Genomic DNA, 20,149 nt, shown 5'->3' with positions numbered 1-20,149 from the left:
ATAAAACAACTTTAAAAAATACTTTGTTTTAAATGTGGCAAATTTTCGTCAAAGAAAAAAAAAGGAAAGAAATTGAGTGAAATGAAGGACAAATTGCCTCTGTTCTACATCTCACAAAATAAACTTTTTTATTCCCCACTAGCTCTCACAGTTATCTAAAGCTATTGAATGGGGAATTCTCACCTTCAAAGAACTGCAAGGAGACAACAATTTGCAAATGAAGAGTTTCTTCCTGTCCCATATTGAAAGGGAGGGCTTTTTTTCCCCAGGTTCAAACACTTTTGTGATCAGACTTTTGTCTTTCCAAAATCACAGAATAGCCAATTCCTGTTATCAGGGTATTATTGTATTTTATGCTACAAAGACATAGGAAAATAACACATAGGCTAACATCACTGCATGCATGTCTTTGGGAGATTCTTCCTTCAAGCACTGTTTCCCCACAAAGTCAATGAAGCAAAGAATGCCACAGTGGTCCTGTTTTAAGATGGTATGTAACACTATTCCCCTTGCTTGCTTTGTGCTTATACTCATACAAGAAATCACTGCTCATGGTGACACCCTCATTTCCTAGAGATGGAGCTCATCCTCACCCCAGTGGCCTTTGCTGAGTACCAAGTACCCCAGCACTATTCAGTTAATCACAATTGTATCTCGTTGCCTGTAATTGAGTCATATTGGGTTTTAATGAGTTTAATCGATTTTGATTGTCTCAGGGGCTGCACTGGCAGCTTTTTGTCAGAGGCTTGATTGTGTTGTAGAGTCAGGAGGCACATAAGGGGTTAATGAAAGGCCTAGAATGAATTCCTATGGAAGAAGCCAATGATGAGTAAAAGCAAACAGTTTATTTGACTCGAAAGAGGTTATAAAGGGCAATAATTGTTTTAAATAGAAAGCTGTTGATTTATAATTGGAAGTAATTGAAACTTACCTGAAATATTGAATAAAACATTAGATATTTTAAACGGTGTTATCTTTACAATTACCATTGGAAATAATTGCAGCTGAAGCCCATGAGCTGTTGTGAGAGGAAGAGTCACCCAGGGCCCACTGTTTTTCTCAGTCATTATGCAAAGTATTTAATGAGGAGGTATTTATAAATAAGTGGCAGGGGGTGTTTCTGATCTGGTGTTTCCTGAGAGAATGCCAGTTCTACTAAGGGTGAGAATGGAGGTAAGTAAGGAGCAAGTTTCTGCTCTATTCACAACAATTGCTTTAGAAATTATGCAAGTGGTACCTCTCTGGAAGTCTTCCTGCCTTGCTTATTGGATTTGGGGGGTTGAGGAAGTTTTCATGGCTGTGTCTTGTCATTCTGAAATGTTTTTTTTTCCTGAATGTTTTCAAGCCACTTTGTACCCATTGTCCCTTTTCCACTACGTTGAAAACAAGGAACCCTTCTCAGCAAAAAGTATAACGTTCCTTTGTCACAGCACTCACAGTTTGTCATATCAACGTATGCATCTATTTTTGTTTGGTGTCAAGAGTTGTAACTGCCTTAACTTACTTCCTTCAAATAGAGTTGTTTCAGAGCAGAACTCATGGAAGACATATTACACGGCTGCTCAGCTCTTAACTGAACGTCTGACCAGGTATGGCTATGTACTGTCTTCTCTGGAGGGGAAAGGTTTGGATAATCATTCTGTAGCAGACTATGGCTTCATGATGCATGACATTGTTCCAGTTATATATGCATGATATAATTATATTCTAACTCATGTGAGATTATGTATAATTTATGTATGCTGTATATGTGTAACCATTGGGCTTGATGAACTTTTGAGGCAGCAGCCATGATAGGAGCAAAGCAGCATTTCACCTACAGAAATACCTGTACAGATTCTAATTGGCCCATTTACAAAAATTAGTTTGCCAAGTTCTCCTAATTGCTGTGGGTCAAATTTTCTAATACAAAGCAGTGAAGGAATTGAATTTTAATGGTTTCAGTTATTTGTGGTCCCATGGAAATAAACCATTTTTCCCTCCCCTTAGTATAGAACTGGATGTTAGATAAGTGAGGAAAGAGGAGGAGAATCATTGAAACATCAGTTGGGGAAAATTGCTGAAATGGAGTGGCAGATGAGCAGGATCTGAATGATGGCTTTATCTGTAAGAAAAGAAAGAGAACGGTGAATGTAGAACATGTACAGAGGAAAAAGCAGCTGAGATTCAAGAGAGTAATATAAGCTGTAGCAGTCTGCTAATATTGCTGAAGGATCTATTAACAACAGTATGATTTCTTCCCAGATGATCATCTGTTCTGTCTTAGCCTAGTATCTAACAAAGTCATATATTGGGCATCTGGCTTCTGTGTGCTTTTTCTCTTGAAGGACAAATTAGAAGAGGGATTTTGCTCTTTAATACAGCTTACAAAACCTGTCATGTTTGACAAGGGCAGAGAGAGCAAGTGAAAACCAGTAGAAGGGAAGCCATGCCTGTGCTTCACTTCATAGTGTGAGGGGAGCTGAGCAGACTGCACTTGAAGGTTCAGTGTATCTGGACAACCCCAGGTGCTCTTTTAGTGTGCAGTGACATGTCAGAGTTCCTGGTTGTGTGCTTGAACCGTATGCTCTCTGTAACACCCTAATGTGATGTCTCCTAGAGGGTAAATGCTGAGATGAGGGCAGCAGGTCTGCTCTGTCACAAGCTTTTCTACTGATGTGCCTGTGCCATTTTCACAGCTCTGTGCCTGCAGATATATCTCTTCCCACAATCCCACCCTGACTATTTAGCCTAGGGCAGTTGATCCTCTCATTACCAGTAACAACCACACTCATACGATGTGATGGCTTCTTTAAAAGAAGCAGTATAATTTCCTCATCATTTGAGCTCTTTCACTGTGAAAGAAAACTAACAGCAAACAGGCAATGAGTTGACAAATTTCATTTGGATCTGCAGTGAAAGGTCTGACTTGCCTTCCTTGGGAGACTGGGAGGCAAGGATTAGAATCTGATTCAAGGAGCCCTTGCTGACAGAGTGATGTAAAACTGATGCAAGGATCTGTTGGTGACTGGGGAAGCTGGGACATCATGGCTGATTTTTATGGTGCAGTTTTGAAACTCTCCCAAGCTTGTCTTCATTCTTTTCTTTTTTCCTTGAGTGTCAAGTGCTCTGTGTTGTGTCTATCTGGATATTGTGCAGGGTGAATAGGGGGAGCATGCAAGTTTAAATTGTAAGTAGGAAAGGAGAGAAGCACTTGCTAAAGATGTCTAGACACCACAAAGAGTAATTAGCCAGGTTTAAAATTCTGCCAGCAAGTATATATGGCAGGAAATACAAACATAAGGAGAGTAAGAGCTACCAGGCTTCACTTGGCTCCTGCCGCTTCATCAGGGCTAATTAAAGTGTTCTTCCCTGAGTCCTTACAGAGATTGGCTATGACAGCAAACAATTTCAAGTAAGATGTACTAGTCTAAAGTGTGGCAGGGGAAGCAACAGGGAAGTAGCAGTCTGCATTGTCAGCTCCCATCTCTATAGGCTCAATGGAGAACATTCGAAGCTGGGTGAAGCAAGGCCAAAGACAAGGCAAACGGATACTCTCAAGTTTGTGTTGCCGTACCATTTGCCACATCTGAGGTGGAAAGGTCTCAAATGTCTGCAGGGTCCTGACCGTGTTTCTCATGCTTGTATGCTGGAGTTTCACCGTCACACAATGCAATCACAGAGCGTATTTGCCCCATGGTCCCCAGAGTGTGGCTGTAAGAAGGTGCATGTATGCACAATACAGGCAAGTCAAGTAGTAACAATGCTTTCAAGTAAGCACATTTGTAGAGGCACTGAAGGTAGAGGCTTCTTCTTCAGTCATTTTCATTGCCCTCTCCATCATTTCCATAATGAAGTCACCTTGTCTTCCAATGCTTTGGGAGAAGGATCACAGGACACTGGTGATTTGGAAGTTACAGCTTCCAAATTCCATTGGATATTCAATTCCAGGCTCATATAAAAGAGGCAAATGAAGTTTGTGAAGATAATACTATGCTTTCTGAAGTTTCTAATTTGCAGGCAGAAAATGCAAATAAGCATGTGTATGATGCAGATACATCAAAACTAAAGTCACAGGTTGGGCCAAAATCAGGTTGGCAGCTTCTCTTTAAACAGTTTTATGGATCATTAAGTACCCCACAGGAGGCTGACTACACCAACTGCATTTTATTGATAGCCGAGAGTTTCTAGCCTGAAACAAAACAATTATTCATGTTAACTAGAGGCTGGAATAAACTGCCCCAGACCAATGTCCCCTCAGAACACATAGAGACTCAAAATGCAATCTCAGATTTTCTTCTTGATGTATTTTCCCATTCACTTGGTATTATAATATCCTGGTGGATGCTTTATTTAAACAGGTTAGCACAACTGTTTTCCTGGGAAGGTCTTTGGCAGGCAAATAGGGTTTTTCACATATGCTCCAACAAAATGTTAGCATATTCGTATATGTAATACATATTCCTCTAAGAAAATCCATGAAAATTGCCTTATTTTACCAGGAGAGCCAGCTTTCCTAGTTCTGTGTGTCACACTTTCACATGAAGTTCTACATTAGGAGTAAGCTAAATGGTGCATGGCATTTCTGTTTACTGCCTTCTGTCTCAGATATATCCAATGAAACTTTGAACACTTGATGTTACAAATTCCCAAGAAGCCCTTTAAGTATCACAAATGCTTTCAAGGAAAACAAATATGAGCTGGTGCACATAAAAAGTGTTAATTCACTCTGTACTTACCTCATCATGGATCATTTCACTGTCTCCTACAAGACCAACCTCCCTTAGGATACTGGGCAATCCTATCTCTCCCTATTGCACAGAAGAGACACAATATGCTGAAGGACTAATGGTTTGAAATAAGCCCTATATCCTCAGTCTGTATGAGCTTCCCAGAAAACACCAGTATTTAGATGGGGAAACAGACTAGAAAATCTGCCTTTAAGTGCTGCTATGGGATCTAAGCTCTTCTGAATGTGTTTTTCATACACAGGACCTCTCACAGTCCTGCAAGACCAGTATTGGACAGCAAAATGCAGTAGCCCAACTTGGGTCTGCCAAAATCATGACCTGATCATTAGACCAGCAGATGACCAAGTAACTTTAACACTCACTGCAGCAGCACTTCACTTTAAAAATCTGATCTTGTCATTCAGCCAATGTTATTCTGCTGCCACCAAAATGAAAATAGCCATCCGCCCTAAAAGTTTATATATTACTCACAGTTTTGCTCCAATGAAATGGATGTGGGATTTACTGCATCAATACCATGTGCCTCACAAACCCAGGAAAAAATCCTGGACAGGTAAGTTAAAGGTACCCAAAGCTCCCCTGAACTCAACCATATCGTAACACTTTTCTATTGGTATGGAAGTCTTCATGTAAAGAAGCTAAATCTGGGAAGCTTCTGAAGCGGTAAATCAGTTATGAAATGGGAACCTCCCTTACAGGCTGTCTAATTATCTGACAAGATAATTAATCTCTTAAGCAATTGTAGAACTGCTGTTACCTTGGTAAGTGATGGAAACAAACTCTGGCAGATCCCATAGGTCTTGGCACTGTGATATCAATAAGACTCCAGAAAGTTATGTGTAATAGGCACTGAGTGAGGTCAAAATGCCTCCATAGGAGTAACTGGAATTGCTTATTGCCTCAAGGTACTTCTGTTACTAATTATTTTGCCGCAGCTAATTATGGTTTGCCTGTTTAGTTGCAGCTAAGTTTAAGAGTTGCCTTTATTCCCTTCAGGAAGATACTGAATCATGATAGGAAAGGACAGAGCCTCCTGCCTTTTTAGAACTATGGCATTGTCTGCCTCTCCTCAACAGACAACCCAATTACAGCCGACACAATAATTGATGCTGAAATTTTCCACTGAGAAAGATGGACACACATTATTATCCCATCAGTCTTGTTCCACATGGTGTCTTGTATCTCTGGTTTTTCCTACTGTGGCAGCAAATTGACTGAAGCACACTGCATAGCCTGTTTTCCCAAGGGTATCCAGTGACGGAATGAGGGCATCTCGCAGGGCACGAGGAGAAAGGTGAGCCCAGAGAAAAGATGACTCAGTGTGAATTGAAGCCAAATTTACTTCCACAGCCTTCTTTATCTGCTTAGGTCTCCATTACACAGTATTTGTTTCAAAGGAAACATGAGCATGTCCAACATCTACTGATTAACACATGCATTGCATTACACTGAGCAACTGTTCTGCCATTAACAGCAACTGTCCCTTATTCATACACAATTCTATCTGAGCTTAAAGACAGACTCTAGTGAGAGATCTGCCAGGTCTGTAAGTACATGAGAACATCAATGTGAATGAGATATCTATCTACTTGACAACTTTCCAGTCATCTAATCTAAGTTTCTGTTTTGCCCAATTTATACCACCACTTGGCACATGTTTATGTGTATTTATTATATTTCATGTGCTTCATAATCTCTGCATCCAAATCATGGAGTCAAGCTTAGTCCAAACCCTACATCTACTGTTTTCTATCTCTTCTTAAAAACCATTTCTGTTTGTATCTGAAAGGAGCCTGATTTCTACCTGTCCACTGCTTTTCCCCAGTAGCTGAACAGAAACTTATTTTCTTTATTTAATGACATTAATATTATCAGTCTACAAATATAATCATATTTTTTTTTGTTTTTTTTTTAAAAAAACACTAAAATACGGTGTTTGGCATAGCTGTATTATTCCTGTAATGAATAATCACTGAAGATACAATTGTGGATGCAGTTACCGTGCAGCATTGTGAATAAAATGCTTTAGATGGAAAACTGTATTTCAACAAAATGTATGCAATAGTACAAATGTATTACTGCCCATTAATATGCATTAATTCAATGAAAAATGCCTGACTGAGCTGGTTTACATAGATTAGGAGTGCAGGCAGTGAAAGGAAGCACTTGGGCTTGATTAAATGGGCTGTGAAGATCGGAGGAACTCTAATCCTAAACATAGAAGTGAACCTCCAAGATAGGCTGTCCAGTTACACTGGTATGGTTTGTTCCTTCCCTCATTCATATTGGTGTTTTTATTGTGATGGAGAATCAGCATTCAGTGCTCCTGATACATTGGTTCTACTCAGCTCTCTTGAATCTGTATTTTAAAGCTTTTTATTTAAAAATAATAAAAAATAAAACAATTCTCCCTAAGGTAGGAACTTTGTAGGAATCATCTCATTTGCTTAAGTGTTTCCAGGATGTAGAATGTGAGCTTCTGACATGCTTGTCGTTGTCAAGACAAGCTTATCTGTGCCTGAAATACTCATTAACTTCTGTGCGTGACATGCAAGGTTTGTTCTAGCTCCCCAGTCTGCACCAAGAGGGGTATTCCCACAGCGTTGAGGGGGAGCACTCATTGAGAGACATCAGTGTTTCAAATGATGCCAAATGCACCCTTCTGTCCAGGCATGGTTAGTTACACATATAAAAACCCAACAATTTCTCTTTCCCTTCTGACTAACAATCTTCTTATGAGACAAACTGTTGTAATAGTTATATGCTCAGCATAAGATGCAGTTTTCCCTGAGTTTATTTAATAAATACATTGCAGTTCATAAAAGAACCCATCAGTTCGATGGCTGTCTCAACCCCATGGCCTGCATAAAGCCTTACTTTTGGTGCAGTGCTGACTGGCACTTTTACTCTCCTTTGCCTGTGCAAGAGAAGTAATTTTGGAGGAGGTTTAGGTGAGGAAAGGCAGAATGGTGACTCCAGGGGTGTGAGGAAGGAAGAAGAACCACCAAAAGAATTTGTGGGTCTCTTGACTCAAGATTAGTGGAATATCAACAAACAGCAGATGTTTGGAGGCAAAACATGCACATAATGGGTTTTGATGATACAGAGATGTATCCTAGAGAGTACATGGATTTTTCCATACTGCGCAGTATCAAGGTACATGAGTTACTACCAGGAATGTTCCTTGGTGATTTTTTTACTTGCAAAACAAGAAACATCCCAAATAAACCCAAAATTTTTCTGTGAAAATGTCCATGTTCAAAGCAAGTTTGCATCAGGACCTAGAAGCAAAGCTTTGGTGTACTAGTTCTTAAAGGGACCTTCAAATTGGGGCTGAGCCTGCGATCCTCATGCAATAGCAACTTTAATGGAGTCCTTCCCCCAGAAGATGAGGATTTGTATCACTTTGAGACCAGTCAGCCTTTGTGAAAGCAATAACAACAGGTCTGTCTCTCATGTGCATCATATCTACTGACTGCACAGATAAGGCTGGTGAAGTTACAAAATGCTCTGAAACAGCTCTGCCTTGGATCAGCACCATATGTGGTCTTCATTTAACTCATTTTGCATGTAATGTCCTCCAGATATGATCACTAAGAGGTCTGATATTTCGGTAGCCCTTATTTGCATAAACCAACTTAATTTTGACGCTGAGAACTTGTTCCATAGCACTTTCATAGTGGGGCACCAGGATATAAACATGCCTGAAGGACAAAAAAGTGGGCCTTATGTTTAGGAAATGATCTTTGAATATGACCTTATTAGGACACATGTTATCTAAACCAGTGAAAAATGATATTATAAATGACTACAAAGGATTTACTATCTTCTTTGCCCAAGCAGCCTCATAAATTTTATGTCTAATCCCCAGTTTTGCCCACATCCTCATCCAATTCTATCTGCCTTACATGAAGCTTAGTAAACTTCAAAGAAACACAGCTGACCAGCATGACAGCAAAGAGTGGGGTCCCTGTAGTGTGTTAAATCCCTTCCCTCCAATACAGTCTGATGGGATCTTTAATGACTATTTCTTATATAAGAATTCTTGAAATGATGGACCTTGGATCATTCTCTCCACCTATGTTCTATATACATAGTTCCCAGAGCTCAAGTCACATTCTAGTAAGTGTATCGAATTTTGAGCTATTCAAGGGATTTTGTATATTATTTATGAGGATTGATTGCTTTGTCTCTCATGTGAAGGAATGCATGTAAAACTGACTTTTGTTCTGTTTTGCCTTTGCCTAACATCTCTGATATGATCATGGCTTCATAACAATTTCAATATATTATTGCCAAAGGTATTATAAAATAGGGAGACATTATCCTCCAAGTTGTAATTCTTTCTCTGCTAAATAAACTCAAAAGCTTTCTGTTTGTTTGTTTGTTTATTGATCCTTACTGTGGAACATAGTAAATTAAGTTAGTGCTGTTAAACAAGAGGCCAAATTCCCTTGTAGTTTCACCAAAATGGATTTCAATTAGCTAAGCTGCTATGACTGTGCTATGATGCTATTCTTAGACAGGTTATGACATTGTCAACAAATCAGTGAAATTTAAGCTCCTTTTATTGTGATCTTGAGTTAAACAATACAGATTTCTTGTGCATATGCCTTGTTCCCTATATAATGGGAGCTTCAGACAGTGTGGTCAGAAATAACTCTTGACATGAAATACCTGCAAGTTATACAGGCATTGTAACACAGATCAGTCTCAGAGTAAATCTGGGAAATGGAGGAAAGGGAAAAAGGGCAGAAAGCATAGGGTCATTATGATGTAATTTCTGCCATCCCACTGTTCCAGCTGTGCAGCAAAGGGATATTTGTGACCCACTGCCTGACATGCCCTCAAAACCAGAGTCTGTAGTGGTCAAAATTAGATACTTACAGATGCACGAGGAGATTGTTTCCTTCTGCTGTTATTTCACCATAGAAAATATAAACAGGGAATTATCATGCACTGACTGTTTCAGTCAGAATGAGGGACTATCAAATAAATACAGTTGATGACAGATTCAAAACACACATGGGGATGCGTTTTTGAACCCCTTGCCATGGGATTTTATAGATAAACCCAGAGAGGTTTAAAAGGTGTCTTGATAAGTAAGAAAAGAGAAAGTTCTGTAAGGGATGATTAAATATAAGGATATCACCTCTGGTTCAGGAAGTCCTTCACCTGTAAGCTGTCTTTCAGAATGAAAGGTGCTCTGACACTATTCACAGCCAATTTGCTGCTAATGGCCAAGCTTAAGGAGTGCTTGATAGAAAGAACATCTCATTAGCTAATCTTTAAATGACTTCAAAGTTCCGTAGCAGGGACTGTGAATAGAGAAGTTTACGCCTTCCCTGATGAAAGGCTGAAGTTGCTCCAAAATACAGCTGTGTTGACATTACTGCAATGTCTTGATCTGTTGATGTATAAAGCAGGGACAAAGCCCCACAGGGCTCAGCAGTGTGTAATCTCTCACAGTCGTGCAGTTTGTAACCTCGCAACAGACCCTCCTGATTTAACTCTACTTGGTTGTAACTCAATTTTTGCATTCACACTGCTCGCTCTGCATTATTGTGTCTACTACATGGATTCCCAGTCCAGGGTGTCGAATTGATGTTTTATGGATTAGTGTAGAGAGCGTATTCTTTGAGTCTACTTTATGTAGTCATCCCTATTCATCTTGCTGATGCCAATCTCACCTCTTGTCACCTACCACTCAAAAAATAAGCCCTTTAACGTTGGTTTTTTTTAATCACATTTTGAGATATTTCCTTGCTATTCAGAGATTATGCCTTTTTCTTACCTTTTACTTTTCTTTTCAACTAATGGCTAAACAGCTGCAGCAACACGAGACTTCGGAGCACCCTGCTGCCGTTCTCAAAACCAAAATAATCTGTACTTAAACCGATTTGCTTGTAAACTCCTGCGTCCCTGCCTCCAGCCTGCTAAACTGCTCATGCCCATCATGTCAATCTCTTTTACCAATGCAGAGATCACTCTATCAGTGCCAACTAGCCCACTACAACCAAGGCTGCAGGTTATGCCTAGGGAAGAAAAAATAATGTCTCTGCCCTCATCAGCTAACTACATTTCATTGGATCCATACAATTCAGATTGATCACTGGGGTCTGGATGAAAAGCAAGGTCATTTTAAAAAACGAATAATACATCCCTGCCATTGGGGTGCAGGATTTATGTCTGGAATCTACTTTAAAGGGAATCTCACAGCTATCAGGGAGTTGTGAATATTGTATTTCAGTCTGAGCTAAATGTACCTAACTGCAACGCAAAAAATATGTGCTAGAAATCGACTCGAACTGGTAAGATATGAGACAGTGAGATTGAACACAAATAATTCTGAGCTAAGGCACCAGCAGGAGACTGATAGAACCTATAACCAGGAGACTGGCTGTTTGTTTCCTTATTCATACTGTTTTATGATTTCATTTCTCTGTGCTGATTAAAAAGGGACTGAAAAACAGTGCTGGAGACTGAACATTTTGGGCATGTGCTGTTCAAATCTCCCCAAAACAGCTCTGCCACAGCCATTCCCTTTCCATCTTTAAATCAGCAGGTTTTTTTAAAAGCATCTCTCCTAACTGAATGCAGTATTCTGGTGGAATGAGATTGTCCTCTGAAACCTAAGCTGAATGGGTTTATGAGTATCTTTTACCAACGGGTATCTTCTTGTGCTGTAGGTTAAAGCGCTTTTGCCCTCTCCTGGTGTTTACAGCACTATATAGTTACATCAGTCTTGAAACTTTTAGGCTGTACAAGGCAGGTTTTCCTAATTCATCTGGCAGGACTAGCTCTCCGTTCTCTTAATCACACTGTCCTGTTCTACAGCTGCTCCACCTTGAATCCACTGCTCTTGACCATGGGGCTCCAGATCAGGAGACCTGAGCTTACACAGTAGAATCATAGAATGGTTTGGATTGGAAGAGACCTTAAAGATCATTTAGTTTCAAGTCCCTTGCCATGGGCATGGACACTTTCCACTAGAGCAGGTTGTTTAAAGCCCATCCCATCAAACCTGGACATCCGTACCTTTATGTTTCAAGTAGAGCAGTAAACAGCTGCTAATGCTCAAACCCCACATTGACTTTTTAAATGGTGACATCATATTGTTGGGTCATAGATATCTTGTCATCAATTCTTACACCTATGTTTTTCTCCTTTTATATCATTCCCAAGTGACAGGTCCATGGATTATAGTAAAAAATATTGCTACTGTTACCTAAATAAATGACATAGTAATCTATACTAGAATATCCCATCCTGGACTATGTTATTCTAAATCCTCTTACAATATTCCAACCCCTTTTCCCATTTGCAATGTTTTCCAGGTTTGTACTTGCAGGTACAAATGTTATAGGCAATTTTTAAACACAGATTATTCATGACAGTTTAAGCCAGATCAGACTTCAGGAAGCTCCTTTAGAACTGCCATTGCTACCCTTCTTTCCACCTGATGCTTCTTCCTTTAAACAAACCTATTGTTGCTTCCCCTTCAGATGTTTCCTTGTTTGCCTCTTGCAGTTCCTGTGCTAAACTCTGTGTTTGCCAACTAAACTAATAATTTCTCATGCAGCACCGTATCCAATGCTTTACTGATATCCGCATAGATGAAATCTACTGCATTTCCTTTGTTTAGAAAATCAATTACTTTATCAAAGCAAGATATCGAGTTAGTCTGGCACTCTCTGTGTCTTTGGTAAACCTATCTAACATTTTATCCCATTTTACATTTACTTCCATGTCTGTAACTATTCTCTTCTTAAGAATTTACTCTAAAGCCTGTGTGTAGCCATCTCTTATTTGTGATCCAAGTGGCTTTGACGCTGGTTTGCAGGGACGCAATGTGGCTCATTGTTCAGACTCAAGATTTAGATGCAAATGCCCGTACGGTATCATGATGTGCACTCAGAAGCATTCGTGCATGGGGAGTGCAACAGGAGAACTAGAGCAGTGAAAGGCTAAATCCATATGGAACCCAGGAATATGTGAGGAAAGCAACATTAATTCTTGCCCTATTCTTATGCCTTTTTTTTTAGACCCTTTGAGACAGCTGCCCTTGTGCAGCTATTTTAATGGTCTTCTGATGAAGATGTTCTGAGTTTATCCCGCTTCCATCAAAGCGTGCATTGCACTAACAGAAAAGGGACTCAGAGGGTGAAGGCTCTGGCACAAATAAGCATCTGCAAATCTACTGTGACCAACTGAATTATGTCCTTTCATCTGTTCTGTCTTTGATGTCCTACCCAAATCCCAAAGGGAAATTCAGGTGTGACAAAAGCATCTTCTGCTCCATTGCTTGATATTTTACTAGCCATTTCACATCCTTCAGAAGAACAGGACTAGTAATTGGTTTTGCTGGGGGAACACCTCAGAGATAAATACTGTTCCTTTCTTTTCCTCTTTTCTATTGTTGCTCTCTTCTGTCCCATTAAATATCCTATCCTCATCCTACTGAAGCTGCTATAAATGAAAGTCTGTCAGCACTGCCATTACAAGCCCTATTTGTAAACAGTTCATCATTCAAAGGTAAAGATTCATTTTCTCTCCTTGCCACAACTGATGCTGGGTGGAAAAGGTCAGGCAGGGGCTACTGTTTAACATACAGTTTCTCTGAATTTATAAACACAGCCACAAGCATTGTGGAACAGGGGTGGGCCAGCAAGGCTGCAGTATAAAGAGACACCAGCATTTCACCCTATGCAGCCAGGTGCAATGCGGGAGTGGAAATTGGAGTCTAAAATAATGAATATTGTAATTATCCTTTATCCTGCCAACAGTCTTAACTGGATTCCCAAAGCCAGGCTCCTTCAGAGTTTGTGAGATACATGAACCAGATCTGGTTTTGTAATCTGTGCTCATAGCAAAAGAAATTATCTGTGTTCTTTCTAAAGCAGACAGAAATAGCAAATTTCCAGGAACCACAGGGAGACAAAGAACAGAACACAGTGTCAATAACTCCACATAAATTTAAACCTCTGCATAAACTTTTGGATTCTATTGGGATGAACAGGGAAGAGAGAGCGATCCAGGAATGAAGGAGAGAAATTTGATCTGCATCGTGGATGGATGGTCTGTGGGTAGAAGAGTAAATGTAGGATAGTCTGATCACAGTTAACCTCCTGGTGTCGATTTCTCATCCATAAAATGATAATAATGACACTTGCTTTTGTGAAGTACTTTGAGATCTGTGGTGGAAAAGTGATGTATAAAGACAGACATTGTTATTTCAAAGACAGTGAATAGCAGGTGTCATAGATGTGGAATTACACAATAGACAAATATTGCAGGGAGAACAGTGGGATTCAGCAGTACCCTATAGTCTCTTCTAGCTTTGATAGGGTTGGTGGCTTTCCTATTGAAGTATAATATTTCAGGTAATTACTCCATTGCTCACTTATTAGGGAGGGGATGAAAAACAGTTTATTTTGCTGGAAGCACATAATAAGAGTCAAACAAAATAACTAGAATAATTAGCAAATTCACTTACTCTGTGTAGGTTCTTTTTATGTGTCACCAACATAAGTTACCCTTTGGGGAAAACGCTTTCCCTCCCCCTAAAATCTACCTATTTCATGCTGAGTACAGCACCTTTCACGTGATTCCTTATCAGGCTGAGTGTACCCATATCTATCTCTCACACATCACTTCCAGCCTATCCCAGGATACAGTTTTGGTGAAACTACAGCCCCACCTTTGCTGAACCCCTACTGTTTCCAGGGGTCATGCCTGACTTTGCGTGATGCCTCCTTTCATCTTCTTCTGTGCTCCAGCCCAATGCTTGCTGAAGGAAATCAGAACGAAATACAGCTGAACAGATTAATATCCATCATGAAGGGATGTGGGGAATATGCAATCATACAGCCTGGATGCTTGGCAGCTCTATGTGTGACAGGAGAGGAAAATCAAAGTGAAAAGTGCATGCATCAGAGGGACAGCAGCTGGGGCCCTTTGATTAATCTATACAGAGTATGCTTGAAAAAATCAGAGGGGAATCTTATCCAAACAGAGGCACTAAAGTCAGTCCACAGTTTACACCAGCACAACCCCAACCAGAGCGCATCACTCACACATCAGATGAGCACCATGTACAAAAGCTGGTGGCCCCATGTACAAAGACACCTCCCTGCAGGCTGCGTAGAGGAAGAAATACCAGTGCAATGTATTCAGTTGCAATGATGTAAGTCCCGAATAACTTCAGTGGTAACACACAGTCCTCTTTACATCCCTAACCTCATGGCTCAAAAAACATTTCAGATGTTCAACGAGGCAAAGATTTTGACCTCTGAAATTCTTGAGTTCTTCTGCAAGGAGATAAATTATCTCCTTTATCAAATGTATTCAGAGAGGCATAAAGGAAAGGGTTTAGCAGCCCTGTTTTGCCACAGGCTGCTCTTCAGCAGAGAAGGGAGAAACCCAATCAGAAAGCAAAGGAGGATTATGCACACACGCACACCCCTCTCCTGCCCAAGGTGAGCTGCTGTCTCCACCGGTTGCCTGCTGTCCTGCTGACTGCAACGTGGGGATCCAGCCAGCAAATTGCCACCTAAGGCGTGCACAATCACGGGCATTTCAAGTAGCTTTGAAAATCCCTGTCTGGATAATGATGTAGCCAGCACGTCAGGCCTGGCCATCCAGCTGAGCTAAGTACACAGCTGAAGAACGGTGTGGAGGGCGATGAGGCAGCTGACAAAAGCGGTTCTGCTGGCATCATTCAATCACCTGTGGATCAGCTGGCTTGGGTTCAGGCAGCAGCTCCTTTCCTTCGTGTGCTCTTAAATCCCCATCTAGGCAAGGCAATGTGAGGTGTCTGTGATGATGCACAAGTTGGAGCATACTGAGAGATTAGCTTTTTTCCCCTGTGTGCCAATAGGTCAGTTGAAGTCTCCATCTCCAGGCTTTTCTCAGCCTCCCTCCACCCTGCAGACTGGGAGACCAGCATCTGCCATGCCTTAACTCGTCTGCAGTCTTCCTCTGCAAAACCCAAGTGGATCCTCCATTTGCACAACTGTGCTAGCTTGAGAAACCACTATTCCCCCTAACTCCCTCCTTTTAGTCTTACTTTGCATAAAGAAGAAATGCTTAGGATAAAATACAAAGCATTCCCATAAAATTTGTATCACTCCCTTCAGCCCTTCTCCCTAGATTGAAGCTAAATATAGCAAAAGCCAGGCTGCTGGGTGGAAAAAATACAAAATCACTTAAAGAAAGGTATGATAAATTAAGCCCCAGGTTGCTCTCATACTGCGGTCTGGATGAGGTGAATGTCTTATGTCTATGATGGCACTAGCAGGACATTTTTATGTACCAATCTACAAGGGATTTGTGATCACTGAACAAAGACGTTGCTGTAAAGCCTAGCGGTGCCTTGCCGAAACTTCAGCTAAAACAGCGCTGCACTGTGTCCGAGAAACAGCTGCTGATCTCTTGCATTTGTAGAATCATTTTTAGATCAGAAAGACAGTTTGGGATTATTTTCTTTCAGTGGGCAATGCAGATTTGGTAACAGCAACTCTTTTGCAGATTTATATTTGCTTCACTGAATCCCTCTCAGAGGCTGGAGGGGGAATTTAGAAACTTCATTTTGACATTGAAGTTGTTATTCAAAGCTAAATGTTTCATTTTGCTGCTTTCAAACAAAATATTTTGATCTTTCCTTTGTATATTTAGTTTGGTTACAAATTGCTTTCCCTTTTATTTTGAAAGGTGTGCTCAAAACCCAGCTGTTACTTCTTATAAAGGGACAAAGGAAGTGTTTTGCTCAAACCAAGTGTTTTTTTTTTTCCTCTTTACTTTTGGTTTGAAAATAACTGGTCAAAAACAAGACGGAAGTTTTCTTGCTAGTGAACCAAAAATTCAATTAACTGAAAAGCTCTTAATCTCATTTCAGTATAAGGTGTTGTCTGCAGAGGGAGGTGAGAGCGCAGTGCACTCTAATGCAAGCTTAAAACCCAACCTGTTGCATCATACCTCCCTCAGATGTTGTTCTCCATTGATGATAAAGTTAGATCAGGAGAAAATCAGTTTTCCTGGTCAAATGTAGAAGGAAACTTGGATTCAACCCACTTTCCTTAGCTCACCTAGGGTCTGAATTGCCAGCAGGATATGCCTGTTACTCTTCACTGGGTACACAGGGATTCTGAGCCAGCTTTATACTGAATCAGGCAGCTTAGCATAAAAACTGGAAAGCAGGAATCCTGGCCTTTGGTGCTCATCATGAAGAGTGTACTCCCAGGGCAGGGTTACCACATGGCTATATTTTGGCCCAATTGTTAAATCACCAGTGACCCTACAGAACACAATAAAATCAGAGACTTTTGTACAACACCCTTCCTATGAAGCAGGTTAACTACGGAAGGCTATAGAATAGCTTCTCATGAGCTTCTCCTTGGTCACTTCAGCCAAACCTGGGGGGATACAGAACATGGAAAAAGTTCAAACAAATATCCACATGTCCAGGCTTTTGTCTGAGTTGGGCATGGACTTGCTCTATTGCAGCAGGCTGAGAAAAAGCCTCTTGGGAAGATGCCTCTGATTCAAAGGTTACGGTCATGACCAAAGTAATTCTGTGAGCCTAATAGTGATCCTAGACTTGCTGTTGGGGTCTGAGCATCATCTTCTGCAGTGGGAAAAACATAATATTGCACCTCACAATTTAAGAGTCCCTGAAAACAAGGTTTTTAAGATTTCTTAATCCATTTCATAGGTCAAATGATTCCTGTTTGTGCCTGCAACCTTCCTGTCTCTGACTCATCTGCTTTCATGCTCCACCTTGTCCATGGGCTAAAACCTTAGACTCATCAGCTCCTGTCATCCCGAATGTAGTCTGACAGTGACTACAAAACCTCCCTAGGGAGACTCTAAACGTAAGCAGCTGCTAAAGCTACACAAATGGGACTGTGGCAGCCCACAGATCTGGCCTGCACATTGTCAACATGTCACCTTTTCAAACACACAAGAGATGCTCTTTTTTTGGCCTTGCTGATGCACCACCACTGCCCCTCTCTATCAGAGCTCAGTGCATAGGGGAAATGCAGGGAGGCTCCTTTCCTCCTTGTTCACTGCTCTATCCAGATCCTGTTTTCCCATCAGCAGCAGAATCCATAGGAGACAAGGATGGAGGCTCTCATCTGTGGGGTGTCATGCTGCAGCAGCATCCCCATTGGGTTCGGGTGTCAGCAAGCCGATTGGCACTTTTGCTATTGCAACAGGAGCGTGATCTTTGTTTTTCCTGTAGCTTGATCTGCTTTATCCAGGGAAATCACAGCAAGAGCACTGTGCCAAGTCCTGATCCCACTGAATTCAGTGACGCAACTCCAGCTGACCTCCATGGGACTGGGATTTAAAGTAGCACCATGTAAATCCCTATAGGTGTCTTGTGCAGCTCTCTCTGCATGCTTACTTGACTTTCACACTCTTGATGAAAACGTGTCTTTATAAATTTACAAATAGCACAGCAGCTGTGTGTTTATATAACCTCATTTGAGGGCCACATGTATCCTCACCCTTGTGCTATTAATATTTATACTGTAACAACCACATACACATAAAATACGTCACACAAATACACATGCTTGCAGTGGAACAATAAGGAAAATAGGTTAAAACCCCTTCTGACTCAGTCGTGTTCTTGAAAGACATTACAAAGCAACATTTCACTAGATCCTGGTAACTTTGTCTGAACTTCTACGCTTCTTCACTCTTAGTTTCTGTGCAGTAACACCTCTCCCTGATTCGAGGTGACCTAAGTCCAAAACGTTTTGCAGAACAAAGTGAGATATTTCAGCCAGTTGGGAGATAGATAGACAATTTATAGGGCAACCAGGACTTCAAGCGCTGCAAGCTATAGATAGCAGGGCAAGCAACTCCAGCTGCTGCTGCTGCTTCCCAGCTATGTAATGAGCATTGTTCAGGAGGCCACAATGGAGCTGGGTAACAGCTCTTGACGAAAATTGCTCTTTTTTTTTTTAGGCAAAAATGCAGAATCAGGCTACTTTAGTCAATCTGCAAATTACTCAACTTGCTTCAAATGCAAACAGGAAAAAAACCTGCAAAACATACAGCCTAGATGCTTTATTTTGACAGCTCGGATGAAACATTTTGATTTCCTCATGCTGAAAAGCTTAGCATTCTTGAATTTGCTTCCATTTAATTCTGTCTGTTCCAAAGATTAAAATTATTTGTCCTATCCTAAATATTAATTATTTTTAAACTCTCTGCTTTGCTAGCGAAATTGGCTTAAATGATCATTTAATGTTGGCCAAGTGCAACTTCTTCTCTTCCCTCCATGCTAATTTTCCAGCTCAGTCAACGAACCAGATCCCTGTAAGGAGCCCAGTTCAGCTTTTTCTAACCAGGTCCTGAGACCAAGGATCAAACATGTGAAAGTTTGAGCAGGACAGGCTTTGCACACCCCTTTGCACAGAAGTCAGGAGGCAGAGGGCAAGCAGCCTTGTTAATTCTTCTCCTTTCCTTTTACAAGGAAACTTTGCTGTGAGACCACATGGCTGTTCTGATGCCAGCAAGTTCCCTGCAGATGGAGAGAGCAAACAAAAATGTGCATATTTACATTATACATGCAGATTAGATAGTGTGCATTCCTCACAGCCTGTCCCTGAAACACCCTCCAAAAGGAGTGTGGGGGAGAATGCAACGAAATTGAGTCCAATTCTCTTATTGTCTCACTCCCGCACTCCTTCTCTTAAACAATTTGTACCCTTGGCTGATTAACCCTTTCTAGTGACCTGCATCATGGACAAAACTCTCCAGGCCTGGCAATCCCTACCTTAGTACAAAAAGTGGAACTATTTGCTTTCAGAGTACTGTTAAATTCAAAAGCCATCAAAATCACATGCAGGATGGAAGTGGGAATGATGGCGAAATTAAACACTGCATTTCTTTGCGTTACCTGGTGAGATAACAGAACAGAGGTGTGAGTACATGTGTGTGCACATAAGAAGTTACTCTGACATGGAGCCAAAGCATTGAAATGGTGAACTTAAGCCCTGTTATACTTACAAAGAGCTTTTGCAACCAGGCTGACTTCCACAAACCATCTCATCCCTGAATCTCTTTCTCCAAACATCCCTCCTCAGCACTCACAAGCTTGCTCCTTCTCAAAGCCAGTTTCAACTTCTCCTTCACTGCCCTATAGTACCCACTCCTTACTCTAGCCTCACCTCCCTGGGTCATCATGTGGAGCACCTAGGGCTCTGTAATGCCCTTCTGAACACAGGTGTCCTCGCCCATGGAACTCCTCTTGTAAGGTCATGTTTGGGAGAATTGGGTTCTTTGGGGGAGTAAAGAGCAAGCCAGTGATGGGCATCCCATAGTCTTCTCCTGGGGAGGGTCAAATATAGCCTTTTTGAAAGCAGTAGGTGTGCAAACTAGAGAACAGTGTCAGACCCAGCTCT

General features: G+C 41.0%; 2 long non-coding RNA genes across 2 annotated transcripts; one reads left to right on the top strand and one right to left on the bottom strand.

Moving 5' to 3' along the window:
* Nucleotides 1–1,126: 1,126 nt before the first annotated feature.
* On the top strand, nucleotides 1,127–5,275 carry LOC134167135 (uncharacterized). The gene is made up of 3 exons (XR_009966100.1): nucleotides 1,127–1,173; nucleotides 1,520–1,589; nucleotides 5,204–5,275. It is a non-coding gene; the product is annotated as an uncharacterized LOC134167135 (long non-coding RNA).
* Nucleotides 2,033–19,921, bottom strand: LOC134167130 (uncharacterized). Its single transcript, XR_009966098.1, has 3 exons — nucleotides 19,839–19,921; nucleotides 19,150–19,266; nucleotides 2,033–2,104 (listed from the first exon to the last, which is right to left on the bottom strand). It is a non-coding gene; the product is annotated as an uncharacterized LOC134167130 (long non-coding RNA).
* Nucleotides 19,922–20,149: the final 228 nt, after the last annotated feature.

The sequence above is a fragment of the Pezoporus occidentalis genome, unplaced genomic scaffold (assembly GCF_034315485.1).
Source record: "Pezoporus occidentalis ecotype Australia unplaced genomic scaffold, CSIRO_AGI_Poc_V1 ctg11, whole genome shotgun sequence".
Classification (NCBI taxonomy): domain Eukaryota; kingdom Metazoa; phylum Chordata; class Aves; order Psittaciformes; family Psittacidae; genus Pezoporus; species Pezoporus occidentalis.
This window is presented reverse-complemented; position numbering and strand designations above follow the sequence as displayed.